The 18,223-nt window shown below is 35.3% G+C and overlaps 1 long non-coding RNA gene across 1 annotated transcript; it reads right to left on the bottom strand.

The window, feature by feature from the left end:
• Positions 1-5,732: 5,732 nt before the first annotated feature.
• Positions 5,733-16,947, bottom strand: LOC120519896. Its single transcript, XR_005631693.1, has 4 exons — positions 16,786-16,947; positions 15,954-16,102; positions 7,275-7,489; positions 5,733-7,038 (listed from the first exon to the last, which is right to left on the bottom strand). It is a non-coding gene; the product is annotated as an uncharacterized LOC120519896 (long non-coding RNA).
• Between the last annotated feature and the right edge of the window lie 1,276 nt (positions 16,948-18,223).

The raw sequence follows: 18,223 nt of genomic DNA, 5'->3' as shown, positions 1-18,223 counted from the left end.
GCTCTGAAGGGCAAAGCGCAAAAACAAATTCAACAACAAACCAAATGAAAAAACAAAATAAAAAATAACACAATGAAATTAATTAATATATAAAAACATGAAGTTAACAATAAAAAGTGAGGGCATAAACTTAGCAAATAGTGAGAGCGTAACATTTACAATTTAATTACAGAGCATGAAATTAACAAAAAGTGAGAGCGTGAAATTAACCAAAAGAAAGAGTGTGAAATGAACAAAAACGACAGCATGAAATATACGTTAAGAAGCTGCAGCATGAAATCAACAAAAACTGAAAACGGAAGTGGTTGCAGCATGAAATCAACATTAAGAAGCCGCAGCATGAAATCAACAAAAACTGAAAACGGAAGTGAACTTCACAACGGAAACAGCATTTTGAAAACGGAAATGTCCACACCGGAAATGAGACTTTCAAAACGAAATCTCTGCATGCGTAGTTAGAAGAGAAATCTGTGCAACGATATCTTCAACTGATCAAATTTAAAGGTGAAATGCAGAATATTCTGTATATTTTAAACCTATATTTTATACTGTATACATGCAGTGTGACGACTGCAAGGGTCTGTAAACGTTTATCTCCTGAGCATTGAACATGTTAAGTGCGGGAAAGTCAGTTCAGTGAAGGGTGTTGATAGTTGGTTGTAATAATTGCCCAGATTTCATAAGAAACGACGAACATATACTGGTTGTTCTTGTTAAATATAATCCCTTTACAACTACAGTTTTTGTGACTTCCTGGTAATTAAAAACGAAAACGTTGTCTTGGGAAACTGAGCAAAAAGTTTAACATCTTCACAAACTTTTAAAATAAAAATGTCAAACTTGAACTAGATAACTGCGGCTACTCCCTGTCGTGTCGGCTTCTTCTTACTCCTCGCGAAGTGTTATTAATAACATATTTTCTTATCAGAAAGTTTTGAGTGCGAAAACGCGCATGGATTTCTTTCTCTTTATTTGGTTGTGGTCCCATTTGGTGGGTCGATGGTGCAAACACATGTGGTATTGCGGACGCGGGGGGCATGGACGGGGCAGTAGGTGGGTTTGCGTCCCCAACGAGGGTTTACCATTCATTTTACTGTTTTGTTACAAATACTGCACTTCTTCCTGTAACAAACGTTCTCATTCTCCAAAGGCAGACAATGTTTTGTCCCTATTGTGGCAGTCAGCTGGGCACGGGCGCTGCGCCAGCTTTTTGTTCCACCTGTGGGCGATCACTTGCCTTTCTGCCGTCAGGTGACCAATCGTCCGCGGCGTTGGGAGGACCACCAACAGGTAATATGTCTCTTGCATTTAAGTATATGTAATTTTTTTCGCTACAGTACTTTGTGCGCGCTAAAACGAATAACCCTTTTGAAAATGTTTAGGACGCCAGCATCCTGAAAATTCTCCAACACTGACGGAGTTTTTTCGTTTCAAAGAAATAAAAAACAAAGAAAGATCCGTTAATTTTACCACTAAAAGAAAGTCTCAGAAGGATACTGTAAGTTGTGTACAGGTACGTCTGAATATTTTAAATATTACACGCGTGAAATATATTTTTTAAAAATCTGTTCAATTACTAATTAAAGGTATCGTTATTTACGTGCGTCTTACTCATTTATTTTTATGAAACATATCAATGAATATATAAATGAACATAAATGCGTTTTTTTAATTCTGATTGTAATTTCTCAGTTCTAATCCAGTTTATGCAAAACTATTTTCTTTTTATTTATTTTATCATGTTGTTTCATTATTTCTTTCTTCATTACTTTTTCTGTATGTAGATTATTCTTAGTTCAATCCTAGCAATTACCAACACAAACGAAGACATAATTATTGACCATAAAAATATAATGCACACATTTAGAGACTACTATAAATCCTTATATTCTACTGAGTTTAAAGAAGACAAGACACAATCTAATGCATTTCTGGATGCATTAGAGATACAACAATTAGATACTCTTAGTTGAGAGGAATTGGATAAACCGTTGGCACTATCAGAATTATTACACAAAATAAGGACGTATTACAATGTGTATTATACAGACCAATTTCTCTTCTGAATAATGATGTTAAGATACTCTCCAAAGTCCTAGCTAGAAGGATGGAGAAAGTGTTACCTTCAGTAATATCACAAGATCAAACTGGATTTATTAAAGGCCGACATTTAGCGTCCAATCTTTGACGCCTGTTTAATGTAATATACTCACCTGCAAAGTCAAACATCCCAGAGATTTTATTATCCTTGGATGCAGAAAAAGCATTTGATATGATTGAATGGAACTACCTATTCACTACATTGGAGAAATGTGGGTTTGCCTGAACATTTGTGCATGGATCAAACTACTGCATACCAATCCAGAAGCTTATGTTTGTAATAACATCATTAATTCTGACTTACTTTAAACTAGAACGTGGTACCAGACAAGTACCACCACTACTTTTTGCAATCGCCATTGAGCCACTGGCAGTTCACGGTCGAAATACTTATGAGATAAAGGAGATTATCAAAGAAGGACTTGAACAGAAAATTTCTCTATATACAGATGATATGGTACTGTGTATATCAAACCCACAAAATACTGTGCCCGCAGTCCTAACAGCACTAACAGAATTTCAAAAGATTTCTGTTCTCAAAATTAATTTGACTAAAAGTGTGCTCTTTCCAGTGAATTCTCAAGGACACAATATTAGATTGGACACCTTCCCTTTTATCATAGCAGATCAGTTTAAATTTCCAGGGGTAAACATCACAAGTAAACATAAAGCTCTTTATCAACAAAATTTCGCTGTCTGTATGGAAAAAATTAAGCAAGACTTGCATAGATGGTCAACCCTTCATCTCACTTTAGCTGGAAGAATTAACACTGTTAAGATGAATATCCTCTCTAAGCTTCTATTTTTATTTCAAAATATTCCAATATATATCAATAAATCGTTCTTTAGAAATTAGATTCAACCATAACCTCATTTATTTGGAATTCAAAACATCTACGTATCAAAAAAGTGACCCTACAAAGGCCAAAGGCAGAAGGTGGCATGGCTCTACCTAACTTTCAATTTTATTACTGGGCAGCAAACATACAACATATAAAAACCTGGACATTGACACAAATAGATGAACATATACAGGCTTGGTCTGCAATAGAAATAAAATCCTGCAGTTCCTCTTTATATTCCTTGCTTTGTGCCCCAATAAATGCAAATTATCGCCAATATACTAATAACCCAATAGTGCTTCACTCACTCAGAATATGGAACCAATGTAAGAAGCATTTTAAGATAGAGAATCTTTTATCGGTGGCACCTCTGCACGAGAACCACCTTTTTCAACCCTCACAAACATATGCAGTTTTTAATGTCTGGAAAACATTTGGGATTAAATCACTTAGAGATCTGTATATAGACAATGTCTTTGCATCCTACGAACAATTACATTCTAAATTTAACTTTCCAGCAACACATTTCTTTCACTATCTTCAAATTAGAAACTTTGTTAAACATAACCTGCCCAATTTTCCTCACCTCCCACCTCCTTCTATGCTGGAAAATATATTGATCAGTTTCAAGGACTTAGCATCTCTGCAATACATAATACCATTTTACAGTCCCTCCCTTTCAAAGATCCAAGAGGACAATGGGAAAAGGATCTCTCCCTCAACATATCAGAAAAGGAGTGGAAGATAGCAATGCAGAGAATTCACTCAAACTCCATATGCGCAAAGCATACAATTATTCAACTCAAAATTATATATCGAGCACATCTGTCTCGCTTAAAATTGTCCAAAATGTTTCCAGGGCAAAATCCAACCTGCGAACGCTGCAATCAAGTTCCAGCCTCACTGGGTCACATATTTTGGGCCTGCACTAAATTAACATTATTCTGGACCAAAATTTTTAAATGCCTTTCAGACAGCCTTGGTGTCACAATCCCTCCTAACCCATTAACAGCTGTGTTTGGTGGGCTCATTGAGGGGGCTTAAAGTGGAGAAGGACAAACAAACTGTCATTGCCTTCACTACACTACTGGCACACAGACTTATCTTGGTCAACTGGAAGAATCTTAACTCTCCTCTTTGAAGTCAGTGGGTAACTGATGTTATACAGTATATTATTTGAAATTGGAAAAAATAAAATTCTCACTTAGAGGATCTGTGCAGAAATTTTTCAAAACCTGGCAGGATCTAATCAATAACATTTTAGAATAAGCTTTTAAAGCACTGAGGAAGCAGATTCTCTCCCTATTCTCTTTTTCTTTTCTTTTTCTTCTCCATTCATCTATATTCACTTATTAATTTATCTGTTTTATTTTTACTAGGTTTAAGTTTTATTCTGCTGCCCATGCTCTTTCTCAGGGGTGGGGGTTGATTTGTTTTCAGTCCTATTCTTGTAAAATTGATCTATTTGTATGGAATATTGTGTGATTTCAATAAAATCAAAAAAATAAAAAAATAAACACACTTTTCAATGACATCTTTTCATTGTCTCTTCTTGTGCATTTCTTCCAAGCTCAAAAGTGCTGCTTCTATTTGAAACTTTGTTCCACTCATTAAACACTTAGGAATGCAAGGTGTCATCTGTGATGTAAAAATTATCTTTTTTTATTTTAATCATGTGAAACTGATAGCCTGAATTAAATCAACTGCAATTTTAATCAAAGTTATTTTTCATTAAACAAGAATGTATGTGGACCTCTAAATTAGAAGTCATTAGACGTTTTTGAATTTTAAATAGCCTAGTCAATAAACTGTTTTGCATTGCCTCTAGCATTCTAACCTAAACTGAAAAATGTTTTTTTTCCTGTACCCAGAGATAAGTTTCAAGATTGGGGTAAAAGCTAAAATTTATACACGTAATCTTTCAGTCACATATAGCAAATTATTAATATTAGTCTTTTTATCTTCCCTAATTTCCCCCAAATCACAATTAAAGATCTATCTATCTATCCATCCATCCATCTACCCATCCATCCATCCATCAATCAAGTGTTGCAGCTTATAAAGAAGACATTTTCATATAGACTGCAAGGGATGAAAAAGTATAATATCTCTCTATTATAAAAAATCCATCCTGGAAAGCAAAAACAAGGCTAAGGTACGTGATCTTCTCGGAAGACATTTAAAAGAACCCACGAGACCAAAGAGACTTGCCACGGTGCGTCTCGCGGGGACCATAAACATGAGACACTGTGCCAAGAGATTGACCCAGGACCGTCTCACAATGACGTAGAACATGAGATTCTTGCAAGACACGCCTACTTACAATCTTAGTTAATCTTAGTTCCTAATTTTACTATGCCGCATGTGAATATCTGCTGTACATAAAAAATTGATATCTAACCATCAGTATGTAGTAGCAGCAGCAGTAGTTGTAGTTCTGTCACTTGTACAGAAAACACTGAAAACCTTAGTTACATGTCTGACTAACATACACTAAAAGCTGTAACATCTGTAAAATCCATTACTCTGTAAGCTGCCTCAATAATCTTTCATGCAATTTAGGCATGTGCTTACAACAAATTTCAGAGGAAGGAGTAACATACAACTTATTTCTGGTGTGAATTTAAATTTTCTTCATTTAAGAGAACTGAAAAACCCACACATAAGCATAATATACACAGCACACAGGTAGCATTTGAATACTCCATCTGGTAAGCATAATTCATAAAAAGATATTAAGACATGTATGAATCAGAAAATATCAAAACTTTAAAATAACTGACGCTTTAATTACTGATTTTATTGAATCTATACATGTAATACAAATCTGGTAAAAATGAAGATACTCCATGTCTAGATATGGAAAAATCAGTTCAAGTGGTTTCAGATCTCATGCTATACAAAAACGTTTTGGAAAATGTTGCCAAATGCAGCACATACAGTAACTGCTCAAATACTGAAAACTCATTTCAGTTGTTTACAATATAACTGCTGATTAGACAGACTTCATCATTTTTAATGTTTTCATTTTAAATTTACCCCCAGAAGGCTGTACCTATTTGCAATATAAGTATACATAACACTGGAAAACCACACTCTTGAAATATAACACAGAATGGATTTGCTAGCAAATTATTTAAAATATGTGTTGTTCTTCCTGAATATCCTATTCTGTATTTTTTATTAAAGGCATGGTGTTGTTGGCCAACTGTGGAAAATAACATTTTAACTGCAAACCTGTGTCTACCAAGTAAGCTCTTTATTTTTTATTTTTGTTTTTCTATTAATTTTATGTTTTTGCTGGCTTGTCCTTATTTATATGGCATGTATTGAAAAAGAAGCCTATGAATCATTATGTGTAAAATATTAATACCAACTTTAAAAAATGACATTAAGTTAAATTGCATTGTTAGCTTTTACTGCATAATTTCAATTTCCCCAACTTTAAGATCTTAATATGCTAATATACAAATATCTTGGAGTGTTCCTAAGTCTGTTACAAGGTTATATTATAGCATAATTATTAGATTAATAGTATAGGATGAGAAAAATCTGTTCATTGTATGACAGTTAGTACTCAAATTTACATCCAGAAAAAAAATAGAATGTGATATGGAAAATCTAACATTTTGTAAAATTTTTAAAAGAAATTTGTGAAGTCAGAATTTGTTAAAAGGAAAATCTAAAACAGATGCATTATAACTTGAGCTGTTACCTTTAAAATGAAAACACAATTACTTAGATATTACTGGAGACAGACATTCAGTAGCTTTGGCTTATACCTACATTTGCTGTAATTAAAAACTAAGTGCAATATTTAAGAGTATTAACTACTGTAATCTGGATATTTATACTTTGGTATTTAATTGCTTACAACTATTAAAGTCTTTATAATATTACATTAATTTTTATTTGTTATAGACACTTAATTTGTATACTGTACAGACCGTAATTGAAAATGTCCTATTGATACGTACGGGGATTGATGCATGTCACCTCATGCAGATCTATAGATTCAAGTGAACAAACCATATTACAGCCATGTTCTCTGTTTCTGCATCGGATCTGCAATTGATTCAAGTCATTCTTCATATACCTATTTAAAAAAGCATTTTTAAAAAATTAAAAAACAAAGGTAAAAGTGTGCTGAATTAATACAAAACTATGTTGAGGGCAATGGTGAAGAAAAGTCTACGCAGAAGGAAAGCTATGTCCTCAGGCAGTTTTTAGCTTTGCATATATACACAGTGCAATACTGGGCTGAAAAATGAGTATTAAATTGAAAATTCAACTTGCTGAGATGAAAAGACTATGTCTTGTTGTTTTAGCTACCTGGATAAAGGCCGCAACACTGAAACATCAAGTGACTGTCTGTCTTCAGGACAGTTATGGTGATGCACCAACCAGCCATGGATGCAGGTACTGCAGAAGGCATGTTCACAAGGTGCCTGAAGTGGGTTTTCCAGCACATCTTGACAAATGCAGCACAGAAGTCCCTCATTCACATTGCCAACAAAGCGCTCTATATCATAGCCCATGTTGCTTGCCTAATGAGAAAAGCAGCATATAAAGCAGAAAATAAATCAAATTAATTACTAAAAAGACTTTGAAATAGCTGTAAAAACATATTTGAACTGTAGCTTTTACCAACCTTTATTTAAATTCACAACTGAAATCCTTATGACTTTGTGATTTTTACTAATCTATTCTGACATACCAGATTTTGCATTTTAACATTTTTGAGCTCACAGTGCAATGGACCACCAATAATCAATACATACATACATAAAAACATGCTGAAAGAATATACTGTATCTGACAATGTTCACTGTGATTTCATAATTTTTATAGTTTACACGGGATTATAATTCATCTTAAAATATTTAAATTGGGATACATTTGGAAAGAAAAGATATATTCATCAAAAACACCCCTTTTCCTTTGCTTAAGTTTTAAAAAGATTTTTTTTCCTTACATAATGCAAAATGCTCAGAGTTTACTTTTTTGGTGTCCCATTTCTTTTAAGTGTCACAGAAAACAACAAGAAACTAGAATCAAATACATCTATATTTTGTTAAATGACGCTTCCATTTAATTATGCAATTATTACACACAAAAATATACGGTAGTAAATTATTTTTGATTGATTCTTATGAGTTATGATTGTTTTCCATCCTACTTTCTTTAAAGAATTTTTAAGTAACTGCAATGAATTAATCCAAACTAAACTCCTAAAATAAAAAATAACATACGTTTTCGTAAAACATATACTGTTTGTGGATGTGTACTTGAAAGCACATTAGTATGATGCCTTCTTAAAAATGTATTTTACAAAATATTATGTACATAAACATATCAATTATAAACAAAAACTCAATAAAAACCTTCCATCCTAATCAATTACAAGATGCAAGCATACGTTTAACTGCGCTGTTTTATTTAATTACCCAGCTTCCAACACTTCACTGTTAACATTTCAGTGGCATATCACGTATCACTGGTTCACCTCCACTACCTCAGTACATATGAGACAGTAAGCCAATGGAGGTATTCAGTAACAAACAACATGCATATTACTTCCAAATCAACAAAACATAAACCTGGGATAATAATAAAAATGAATACATGCATAAAGAAGGGAACATTATTTTTATTTCTTCATCAACCAATTCACCTCACTCTGAATGGAACATAATAAACTGAAGCTACTGAAATTCAAGTTACTACAGTTTTCCAACCTGAAATAACAAACACACATCCATCCATCCATTATCCAACCTGCTATATCCTAACTACAGGGTCACGGGGGTCTGCTGGAGCCAAACCCAGCCAACACAGAGCGCAAGGCAGGAAACAAATCCCGGGCAGGGTGCCAGCCCACCACAGGGCGGGCATACAGACACACACACTAGGGACAATTTAGAATCGCCAGTGCACCTAACCTGCATGTCTTTGGACTGTGGGAGGAAACCCACGCAGACACGGGGAGAACATGCAAACACCACGCAGGGAGGACCTGGGAAGCAAACCTGGGTCTCCTAACTGCGAGGCAGCAATGCTACCCACTATGCCACCGTGCTGCCCCATAAACACACATCAAAGCAAAAATATGAACAACTTCAGTCCAGACATCAATTTATGAATTTTTTTTATACAGAAGCAACACTAAAACACAGCATTAACAATGATGCTAATGGCATATTAATGGCATCTTTAAAAGTTATGATTTTGTAATAATATTTGCTTTTGCAGCAGATATAAAAATTGAACTGTTTTCACCTTAACTGAAAAGACAAACTCAAACATATTTCACCACCATAAAAGCACATAAGTATATCTTTGAGAAATCATGAAGAATGCATGAATTATCATTTTCCATGCTGAGAAGATTTGGCAAAGCCTATAACTTATTGCTGGACCTGCACACCTACGGGAGCCCAGTGCAAGAGGCAAGACTTTGTCTTCATGGAAGACCAGGATTTTGTGCGAGAGTCTGAAAATATTTCAAAGGTAATACAGTGTTAATGACTGCTAACCTTTTGAAATATGAGAAATCTGCAGTGGGTTTACCTAAAGAGAAGCACTGTAGTGATCCTATAATAAAACTTGTAAACACAGCAGTTTAAACGTGAATAACTTGACACTTTAAGTCGTCCTAAAACCTAGAAGCAGCTGGGTTCCTTTGAGACTCTCTTTTTTTGGCTTTACTTTTTTTTTAATATCAGAGCTTTAACTAGCAAGACGTTTTACATAAATGATTTTATCAGTGATAGGAAAAAAGACTTTATATTTTAATAATGATAATAATACATTTTATTTATACAGCGCCTTTCCCATGCCATGTGTGAAATGTGGCTAATTGAAGCAGCCCCTCTGAATTATAAATGTGTTTACTCTGTTCATTAAGGATAAGAGTTGTTGTTTAGCAAGTATTTTCTCAAATTGTTTAAACCGAGTATCTTGCTAAAGCTCAAGGTGGACCGCATTCTCTCTTAATGACTGTTTATCAACCTTCAAAACATATACAGTAAACTATGATCAATTTATTATCTATTACAATAACTAATTCTGATAGGTTCCTAATAGTAGACAATTTAAATTTTTACGTAGATAAACAGTGTGATCCAAATGTAAGAGAGTTAATTAATTTGCTGCATTCTTTTGATCTCAGTCATCATGTTACCGAGCCCACACACTCAAGAGGACATATCCTGAACGTAGTTCTTTCAAAAGGATTTAAAACTGAAGTGATGCAGATTCTTGACAACTGACATATCTGACCACTTCTGCATTTTACTTAACATAAAGGTATCTGTGGCCAGAACGAAAAAGCAGCACATTGTTATGCTGATGATGCATCTGATTGTAGGTTTGCCAATATTTTGTGTAGTCAGTCTAAATTTAATGTTTATCTTAATACAGCCAGCAAGGTAAACATTAAGATGGAAAATCTGAACACTAAGATGAGGGCTGACACTAACATACTGTAGTAGCCCTTAAAAACTGATAACGAAATGGTCAATTATTAAAATACCGTGGAAAACTCAATGAACTTATGTACTTAAAAGAGACAGTAGGAACGCTGACCAAAAACAAACAGAAACTAAATTGACAGTCCATTATGAAGTGCTACAGACTCACATAAGTAAATGTAACACAAAAGTTCAATTTGAAAGAAGGTCCTAATTTTCTAAAATTATAAATGAAAATGCAGGAAACCCTGGAGTATTATTTGCATCTACTTATCATCTATTAAATTCACCTCCATTAATGAACTGGATACATAAAGCTTCAGAGCATAACATCGAAGCATTTCCCACATCTTTAATGATACAATAAACAATTTTACATGAAATACAATATCTCTCTAAAATGCATACCATGGTGAACTTCAGCATGCGCAGAACAGTGAGTTTAACCATTTTACTAAAATACTTTACCATTCAGCTTCGTACAATAATCACTCAACTTTCACCCAGTCCCAATAGGCTATTTCAAAGACTTACAATAACTAATTTACTGTTCTTTAGTAAGACCTCAACAGAGGCTTCTTTTGACCTTGATAACATTTACAAAGCATCAGTAAAAAAATAAAATGTGAAACAATCGTCTGTGAACATTATTGGAAAAAAATAATTTTGCCCTGCACAAAGTAGATGTCTTAAATGATATACCAAATTAATAGTTTAATATAAAATCTGTGGAGGTGTTATTAAGTGAGTTTTAAAGAATTCAGCCCAAGTGTATGTAAACTTCTGACTTGTACTCAATTATATCAAACCAGTGTTTACATGCCTTAAAAACACTGCAGAGTGTAATACAGTACCTTTAGTAATGTAGCTGGTCTACCAGTAAGGAATTGTTCCAAGTAGAGATTTCCTATCAGGAAAGTATTTTTCTCCAGTAGTGTTAGAATGTGTTTCAGCATTAATACTTTTACAGGCCTCTGAGTTATTTTCAGTTGTTCCAAACCTGTATTTACAAGCCTTACATGTACTATATAATGCAATATACTGTAGCACAGTTAGCCATGTAGCTTGTCTGTCTCTGAGGAATTGTGCTACTTATGTATGACTAGGAAAGAACTATTTCTAATATTTGAAACGGTTTTTGCAAAAATACATTCAAAAGTCATTGAAATGTACACAATTGTGCCAAACCTGTTTGGATTATTATTGTTATTATTGACCCTATTTAAAAACCTTTGTTAATCTGATACAGTGTATTCAGAATGTATTCAGACCCCTTCACTTTTTCACATTTTGCTAAGTGTTGTCTTTGCTTTGTGCTTAGGGTCATCGTCCTTTTGGAAGCTGGACCTTCAGCCCAGTCAGAAAGTTTTCATTAATGCCATCTCTGTACTTTGGTCGGTTCAGCTCTCCCTCAACCCATCTGAGTCCCAGCTGCTGAATGATACTGCACATATAATGAGCGGTTCCTGGTTTCCTTCAGACACAACACTAATCTTGGTTTAATCAGATCAGAGAATCTTGCTTCTCTCAGTCTGAGAGCCTTTAAGGCTCCCTTTTGCAAACTCCAAACAAACTTCCTGCATGTTTTACTTAGGACAGGCTTCTGCCTGGTCACTCTGAAATAAAGCCCACATTCAAGGAATGTTGGAGTAACAGTTGTACTTCTAGAAGTTTCTCCCATCTCCACACAGGTTCTCTGGAGTTTATCCAGAATGACCATTGGGATCTTGGTCACCTCTTTTGCCATGGACTTTTTTTGCTCACTTTTGCTGGGTTGCCAGCTCTAGAAAGAGTTGTGGTTGTTCCAAACATCTTCCTTTTAAGAATAGTGAAACCAACTGTGTTACTGGGAACCTTAAAAAAATACTGCAAAGATTTTTGTGGCCTTCCCCAGATTTGTTCTTTGACCAAATCCTGTCTGTAAGCCCAGCAAGCAATTCCTTTGACCTCATGACTTGGTTTTTGCTAAGCAACACATTATCAGCTGTGGGACCTTACTGTATATAGACAGGTGTGTGCTGTTCCTTAATCCAGAGCTGGAAAAAAAGGTGAGAAATATCTCAATGATGATCAATAAAATGAGAAGCACCTCAGACAAATTTCAAGTGCCACTCGTGTCAACGTGATATTTCAAAGCTTTATTTCTAATAAGTTTGTGAAAATGTCTCAAATCCTTTTGTCATTCTGACTTGTTGGGGAAAGAATGATGTAGCACAATGGTGCTACATAGAAAACTATGAAAAAATCGAAAGCATTACTTTTTGAATCCACTGAATGTGTTACACTATTTTGCATATATACCATATGTATAAATAAATATGGTGGCACGGTGGCGCAGTGGTAGCACTGCTGCCTCACAGTTAGGAGACCCGGGTTCGCTTCCTGGGTCCTCCCTGCGTGGAGTTTGCATGTTCTCCCTGTGTCTGCGTGGGTTTCCTCTGGGTACGCTGATTTCCTCCTACAGTCCAAAGACATGCAGGTTAGGTGCATTGGCGATTCTAAATTTTCCCTAGTGTGTGCTGTGGCTGGTGCCCTGCCTGGGGTTTGTTTCCTGCCTTGTGCCCTGTGTTGGCTGGGATTGGCTCCAGCAGACTCCCCGTGACCCTGTGTTAGGATATAGCAGGTTGGATAATGGACAGATGGATAAATAAATATGCAAACAATTAAAAAGCTCACAAAGAAAGCAAAACACTACATGCCACTGTGTAAAGTAGTTGTAAAAGCACACAGTTTGGAAGAGCTTGGACTACAAGGTTAGCTTTAAAATTATTATTCTGTTAATTTTATATTTACCACCTTACACATACTAATTTGTGCCAGACACATCTGTTTTATTATAATAGTATTTCTTTGCTATTCTTATAGTACCTAATAAACACACACAAACATATATAACAAATGAATAAAACTAACAGGTAAAGCCACACTACACTATAGGTATATGTAAACCGTGTCATGGATGGGCTGCAGGACAGACGTCATAGCAGCTTGTTTGGTGAAGCCTATGATTTCTCATGTGCACCCTGTTGATACACTTAAGTCGTCACTAACCTCTGAGTGCGCCATATCTACTACTGGAGCCTACTGATACACTCAAATACTCATTAATCTTTGACTAGCCCTTGTCTGATACAAAAGGCACTAATTCAGAACTGTTAGTTGCAGAAATTATCAACTCATTGTAGGCAACAAACAAAGACCAGTGAACCCTGAGTTATTTGGGGCTACTTAAGAATAATTTAGTAATAATAAAATAATTTGGTTATGTCAAAATATCCTTTTTTAATGCTTTATTTATAAACAGTACAAATACAATAAACAAATAATAGTAATAAAATAGTATTGTTTAAAACACATATGACAAATAAGACAAATAATACAAATTCCTGTAAAACCAGGGTATTTAACTCATTTACATTAAGAATTTCACATAATTGAGCGTGTCAATACTTCTTTCAGCTATTTTTAATATTTTGAAAGGTTTTTACATAAAATTCCATTTCTATTTTAAATAGACTAATACTTAGTGTGGACTTCATCATTTTAATTTTTAGATGTCGTATTTCTCCATAATCAATAATACATTTATTATTGTCCACATCTGGGTATGTAAAATAAAATAAAAGATCAAAAAAATTGAAAGATATTTTAAGATTCAAAGAAATTTGTACAAAATATTCAAGGTACTTCCATAACATTTTGGATTGAATAAATTGAAAAAAATGTATTATAGTTTCTGTATCCATATTACAAAATATACAATTCTCATCTGGCTGAATTTGAATCTGGATAATATTTGCTTAACAGGGTAAATGTTTTTATGCCACTTCCTTAATTTTATTGGTCAGATAATATAAGATATCATCCAAACATTTTGCCAATTAACATTTACAACCTTATAGTGTTCCAATAGGTTTTTGCAGGTAGAATATAAAATTATTAAATATATATTTCTCATAAAATGATTGTAACATATTTGACCACCTCCCCATAATATATTAGATGTCAAATGACCAGTCAGCTGCCTGTCTACTCCATGACTGCCCTTCAGCAAAGTCAAATCCCCTCTGGGATGGCATCAAACACTATCGTGTATTCTTTAGGTGCAACTGGAACGTGAAATGTTTTCAAAAACTCTTCACAAGATAATAAAAAATCATTCTAATTTAGTAATTGTCTTACCAGTATAATATTATTGTCAAACCGTGTTTGAAAAAAGATGGATTTATTTTTATATCTTATATGTCTGTTATTCCAAATAATACATAAATGTGGGGAATATTGTGTTTACAGGCCACTGTCCAAGATATAAGTGCCTGTTTATGGAAATTCAATAACTTATCAAGTGTTCTTTTAGAATCAAAATTGCATTTTAGTAAAATGTCAGGTCCACCCAGGTTCTCAAAAGCAAATTTAGAGATGATATTTCACATACTGTTTGTATTTTTTAGAAAGTTTTTTTTATCTATTTAATGTTAGAAACAGTGTTTGACATTTTAAAATATAAAACATTCAGTCCACTTTCACCCTGTTGTATTAGCAAGAATTTTTTTCAGATAGTGATATTTGTTTTTCTAGATAAAATTAGTATAAAGAAGTTTATCCAGATTATTTATTACAGATTGGTATGTCTCTAACGATATTGCTGTATAAACTGACCACAATATGCCCTCCACTTTTAACAGAAACACACGACCCTTAAGGACAGGTCTCTGCTCAACCTTTATTTTTTTTTTTATATTTTCTTTCTAACTGATCTTTACATATATCAATTCCTAAATATTTCGCTTTTTGTTTTACTGAAATGTCAGTATAATTGAATTAAATTTTACAATTTTTAATGGCAAAATTTCACATTTTCCAATATCAAGCGTTATTCCTGAAGATATTCATTCTCTAAATTGCTTTTACAACCTCCTGTTCATTTCTTAAAAAAATTGTGGTGTCATCCGCTGACAAATTTTAACTTCTCTCCCAAACAGATTGATACTTTGAAAATGATATTAATATGAAGGGCCATTGTTTGCATTACCAATAAAAACAAGAGTGGGCAAAGTGGTCAGCCTTGCCTAATACCTCTTTTAATAAATATCAAATCTTGGTGATGTTCCATTACAGAGTTTAAATGAACGATTGCAACCACTATATAAAGAATGGGTCAAAACCAAAAAAGCAACACCTTAAAAATAAACCTGTTTTCAATCGTATCAAACGCTTTATAAAAATGTAAAAATAATACCACACTGTCATCCTTAACCAAAAAATCCTCGAAATTCTCAGTTAAAGCACTCTGTACACGCAATGTCGCATATTTGACTACATTTCTTTAATTTCATTTACCTTTCAGAGATAACCTTAGACTAAATTTGACACAAGTCCATTAATAAGTTGTGAGTGATAAACCATTACTCCAAACTTCCAAATGAATTGTATGTTTTTGATAAAAAGGGGTGATTAAGTAGACAGTGTATCTTCGTTGATGCTACGGATTACATATGCACTCTCAAATTATTTCAAATTTTCTTGAAAAGACACTCACCGTCAAAAAGGACACCACCTGTCACTTCTGCTTGTGCACGACTGCGACTCTTACGATTTTGTCCGATCCGCGCTTCTTATTTTACAACACGAGTCACCATCCGATGTGCCTCTTCTCGTGCGCTCTCTGCCTATTTAACGGCGTTGGACCTGTTACATCAGCCAGGGATGAATCACATAAAGAATGAGCTGGCATCACATCATCAGTAGCAGGTGCGCCGATACACACAGCATCACAGCACAGTCGCACGTTCATTTTCCAACTAGTACAGCAAGAGGCAAGCAGTCCTTTTAAGGATAACGAGCCATGTAAAGACCAGAGAACCCTTCCGTCCTGGCGCTTGGTGCCAATGCTAAGCATAAATGTCATTTTTTTCGTAACACCATATTTAGCATTTGCTGGTATGTTTTTAAACATTTGTCCACAACGTTTGTCCTTAAATTAAGCAAAATGGTGTAATCTAGGGGTCCGATTAGGAATCGAATTAGGAGTATAGGTCTGACACTACACTGGTGTAAAGTGCTCTCAAATATGACATTGCGGTTATGACTTTGCACTTTTAAACCCTGCGTTTGTGGGTTCAAGTCCTGACACTGCGTGACCATGAGCAAGTCACTTCACCTGTCTGGCCGGCACGTTGAGGGATCGCCGGGTGTAACAAATGTAACCAGTAGTAACTAAATGTTATGTTAGAGAAGGGCATCAGTCGTAAATGTTAAATATTTTGCCTTTTAAATAAGTAACTAGTTTGCAAAAACTGTGAAAAAGTGCATTCGCGGGTTGCACGCACGCATGTAGCTGGGAGCGAATAAAAAGACGGCCGAATACGTACCTAACTTCAGCCTTGTGTTTAATTACAAGGGTAGATTCTGTTAAATAGTAATAATTACCACCAACCAAGTCCTTTCGCAAATGTACTGTGCGGAAAAAATACTACGCAGTTTAAACGCAGATTCCTCTCCAACCCACTTTTCTGCACACTCAAACAGCAGGGTGACTAGTTTTCTCTATTTAAATAAGTTAAATGACTGATTGCACAACCAGAGTCAGGGCCGCTCTTAACCGTCTGGGGGCCCTACGCGGTTCAGAAATGTGCAGGCCTCGGATGGGGCGGGGTCCGTGGGGCAGAGGCCTCCCTTAGCTCAGGAAGGTGTTCTAATAAAACGTCCGGAAAAGGCCTTAGATGACCAGTAGGCCTACATGTACGCTTGTGTGTATGCAGAGTGGTAAAATATTGATTTTGTTCTGGATCTGGTAAAGGCCGGTGATATAGGGATATTTCATGATTTTATGGGGATCTCTCTGAATGAATCCGAAACGAATCTCAAAAATTAACGTTTTCTATAGTGCTTTTGGCAAAGTTACGACGGCGTGACAATATTATTAGGAATTTAGGTGAAGATTGCAAATTGGTTAATAAATTACCATTGTTAATAAGACTAAGAGATCCACTCAGGGTGGCGCAGTGGTAGCGCTGCTGCCTCGCAGTTAGGAGACCTGGGTTCACTTCCCGGGTCCTCTCTGCGTGGAGTTTGCATGTTCTCTCCGTGTCCACAGTCCAAAGACATGCAGGTTAGGTGGATTGGCGATTCTAAATTGGCTCTAGGGTGTGCTGGGTGGGTTTGTGTGTGTCCTGCGGTGGGTTGGCATCCTGCCCAGGATTGGTTCCTGTGTTGGCTGGGATTGGCTCCAGCAGACCCCTGTATTCAGATTCAGTGGGTTGATAAATGGATAGAGATGCACTGAACTGAATTTCCTGAAGACTTTAATTAACTTAAGAAATTTACTTTCAGCACTTTCATCCTGGCGAAATCCTTTATCAGTTCCGAATAATCAAGGGTTTGGCCAACATCTTGCTCAATTGATATTAATGCCAAACCATTCAGTCGCTCTTGAGTCATGCTGGTCCTCAAATCATCCTTACTTAGCTTGAGCTTGGAAAAGCTGCGCTTAGCAGACTCGACCGTTACAGGGATGGTCAAAGCAATGCGACGCAACGTTCAGGAAAGAATCTTGCAAGCTATTTTATATACGAATTGCAACCTTTACAAAGCAGAAGCTTTTGGTGGAACCAAATATGCTAGAATGTGCAATTCAGTACACAAATCAAGAGCGTCAATATCGGACCCACTCTGTTAAAACCTTGCTGACAGCTTGACAACAGTTTCTCAAATCACTTTCACTCATACGCGTCATGCGTTGGAATTATGTAGGAGTCCAAAATAATCATAATGAGATTTCATCTGCTTGAACCGTTCTGTCATTGATAC

Source organism: Polypterus senegalus, unplaced genomic scaffold (assembly GCF_016835505.1).
Source record: "Polypterus senegalus isolate Bchr_013 unplaced genomic scaffold, ASM1683550v1 scaffold_657, whole genome shotgun sequence".
NCBI lineage: Eukaryota > Metazoa > Chordata > Cladistia > Polypteriformes > Polypteridae > Polypterus > Polypterus senegalus.
The sequence above is the reverse complement of the archived record's forward strand: the minus strand, read 5'-3'. Positions and strand labels throughout refer to the sequence as shown.